The sequence below is a fragment of the Panulirus ornatus genome, chromosome 20 (assembly GCF_036320965.1).
Source record: "Panulirus ornatus isolate Po-2019 chromosome 20, ASM3632096v1, whole genome shotgun sequence".
NCBI lineage: Eukaryota > Metazoa > Arthropoda > Malacostraca > Decapoda > Palinuridae > Panulirus > Panulirus ornatus.
The window spans coordinates 54,296,140-54,300,029 of NC_092243.1; positions in this window are offsets into that span (position 1 = coordinate 54,296,140).

Below are 3,890 nucleotides of genomic sequence, written 5' to 3' on the forward strand. Positions count from 1 at the left end.
ATCATGTTCGATCATTTCCGAGGTCGGCCGTTGCTCACATGCGCACAAAAAGACAGATGATAAGAATTCTCTTGCGTGGCGACTGAAAGTTGTGGTCAGGGTACGTATCAGTAACAGGAGATAAGGGAACTGATGATGTGAATGGCCATCCATCATTGGAATATGAAAACTGAACTGTCAGGTAGAACGGGAGTCAGCTATGTTGTATGTAACTAACCAGAGTCAGGCTTGATGAGCGATCTCTAGCTAGTGGTTGAAGCCGTCAATGTGAGGTAAAAAATAAGATGGAAAACCTTGTGTCGGTGGAGCGTAGTAGACTAAGTGCTTCCAGAATCGGTCCTTGTGCTGGCGCCGAGGAAAGTGAGGGTGAAAGAAAAAAGGGAGGAAGAAATTTGATTCCTTAATAGGCTACGTGAGCGGCTGGTATGACCTAATACAAACAACTGGTGATGGTCAACGTACTGTTAAGATTCACTTCAGAGGAAAAAAGAAGACATGAAATAATGAAATAATGAAATACAGAACACTGCGGTAGTCCGACCGATACAAAATATTTCTTGTCTTAATGAATGTGTCACTTAGTTACGTCACTATCGTGTCTTTGACGTTATCATATACAAGTTTATCTTTGTAACAGGTGGACAAAAAGAGAGAGGAAAAAAAAAAGAGTAAATATCTAATCATTCTCATCTTCCCATTTGTCTGGATTCATAGATTATCTTGCACGAATTCAAGTTGTGAAATAAATTGATAACGACATTGTATATATATTTTACTGTTCATAACCTCAAGATCCTTTCCCAAAGGTTTTCTGTATCATGAAGGCTGCGCTAAGATTAGATGCAGGGAAATGATGGACTCCTGACAGCGAGTTCTTCGACGAGAATGTGCTTATTTTCGTCAACTGACTTTTCCTCATTGTGTAACCTTGAGTAAAACTAGGATACGCAATATATATATATATATATATATATATATATATATATATATATATATATATATATATATATATATATATGCATATTATATATGATGTAAACAATTAATCACTATATACGAGAACCGAACCCTGGACCATTTGTGTGGCAGCCAGGAAGCCTAACCCCGAGGCCAGGTAATACGGCAATGCATATAGATCTTGAACATTTAATGTACACATGATAACCGAGAATCGAACCCTAAGCCATCTGTGTGGCAGCCTGGTAGCCTAATTCCCAGGCTACTGGTATATGGCAAACAGTTTACAAAGAGGTCTGATTAATGGCATAGCCTCAGAATGGTTAGACGCAGTAAGTGGTGTGCCACAAGGGCTAGTGTTGGGACAGGTTCTATTTCTCATGTATATTATTGATGTAGATAATGGGCTACATTGTACGATATCAAAGTTCGCTGCTGGTACTTAACTGGGAAATAAATCTACATATGAACTTTAAAGTCTACAAACTGACGGACTAAGCTCATAGATGGCAAATGAAATTTGATATCGATAAGTGCTAAGTCTTACATATTAGTATCCAAAACGGAAACGAATGCTATTGCATGAACTCTGTTAAACTGCAACAACCAGATGAAGAAAAAAAAAAGTGGACCTAAAACCAAGTAAGCAGCATACAGAAGCAGTGAAAGTAGCGAATAGAATTCTTGGATCCATAAGTAGGGCTTTCAGATTTAGAGAACATTAAAAAAAGATTAATAACAATATGCTGTTGTATTCAATCTTATGTGCATTAGATAAAATCTGCATCCCGCTTACACTAATATATAAAATTTCCATGGTGTACCCCAGACGCTTCACATGCTCTGGTTCAATTCACTAACAGCACGTCGATCCCGGTATACCTCATCGTTCCAATTCACTCTATTCCTTGCACGCCTTTCACCCCCCCCCCCCCCCCTGCATGTTCAGGCCCCGATCGCTCAAAATCTTTTCCATTCCATCTTTCCACCTCCAATTTGGTCTCCCACTTCTCCTCGTTCCCTCCACCTCTGACACATATATTCTCTTTGTCAATCTTTCCTCGTTCATTCTCTCCATGTGACCAAACCATTTCAATACACCCTCTTCTGCTCTCTCAATCACACTCTTTTTATTACCACATATCTGTCTTACCCTTTCATTACTTGATCAAAGCACCTCACACCACATATTGCCCTCAAACATCTCATTTCCAACAAATCCACCTTCCTTCGCCCAACCCTGTCTATAGCTCACGCCTCGCAGCCATATATCATTGTTGGAACCACTATTCTTTTAAACATATCCATTTTTGCTTTCCGAGACAATGTTCTCGCCTTCCACACATTCTTCAGCGCTCCCTAAACCTTTGTCCCCTCCCCCACCCTGTGATTCACTTCCGCTTCCATGGTTCCAACCGCTGCCAAATCCACTCCCAGATGTCTAAAACACTTCACTTCTTCCAGTTTTTCTCCACTCAAAACTTACCTCCCAATTGACTTGTCCCTCAACCCTACTGTACCTAATAACCTTGCCCTTATTCACATTTACTCTCACCTTTCTTCTTTCACACACTTTACCAAACTTAGTCACCAGCTTCTGCAGTTTCTCACCCGAATCAGCCATCAGCGCTGTATCATCAGCGAACAACTGACTCGCTTCCCAAGCCCTCTCATCCACAACAGACTGCATTCTTGCTCCTCTCTCCAAAACTCTTGCATTTTGTGGGGCTTGGAAATGGAAAGGGAGCGGTGGTTTCGTTGTATTATACATGACAACTAGAGACTTAGTGTGAACGAATGTGGCCTTTGTTGTCTTTTTCCTAATGCTAGCTCGCGCGCGCGCGGGGGGGAGTGGGGTGTCATTTCACGTGTGGCTGGGTGGCGACCGGAATGAATAAGGGAAGCAAGTATGAATTATGTACATATGTATATATGTATATGTCTGTGTATGTATCTATGTGTATACATTGAAATGTATAGGTATGTATATGTGCATGTGTGGACGTGTATGTATATACATGTGTATGTGGGTGGGTTGGGCCATTCATTCTTCTGTTCCCTTGCGCTACCTCGCTAACGCGGGAGACAGCAACAAAGTATAATAAAATGATATATATATATATATATATATATATATATATATATATATATATATATATATATATATATATATCTGGGGATAGGGGAGAAAGAATACTTCCCACGTATTCCCTGCGTGTCGTAGAAGGCGACTAAAAGGGGAGGGAGCGTGGGGCTGGAAATCCTCCCCTCTCTCTTTTTTTTTTTTTAATTTTCCAAAAGAAGGAACTGAAGGGGGCCAGGTGAGGATATTCCCTCAAAGGCCCAGTCCTCTGTTCTTAATGCTACCTCGCTAACGCGGGAAATGGCAAATAGTTTGAAAGAAAAAAAGATATATATATATATATATATATATATATATATATATATATATATATATATATATATATATATATATAAATATACATATATATGAAGAATGTGTGGAAGTCGAGAACATTATCTCGGAAAGCAAAAATGGGTATGTTTGAAGGAATAGTGGTTCCAACAATGTTGTATGGTTGCGAGGCGTGGGCTATGGATAGAGTTGTGCGCAGGAGGATGGATGTGCTGGAAATGAGATGTTTGAGGACAATGTGTGGTGTGAGGTGGTTTGATCGAGTAAGTAACGTAAGGGTAAGAGAGATGTGTGGAAATAAAAAGAGCGTGGTTGAGAGAGCAGAAGAGGGTGTTTTGAAATGGTTTGGGCACATGGAGAGAATGAGTGAGGAAAGATTGACCAAGAGGATATATGTGTCGGAGGTGGAGGGAACGAGGAGAAGAGGGAGACCAAATTGGAGGTGGAAAGATGGAGTGAAAAAGATTTTGTGTGATCGGGGCCTGAACATGCAGGAGGGTGAAAGGAGGGCAAGGAA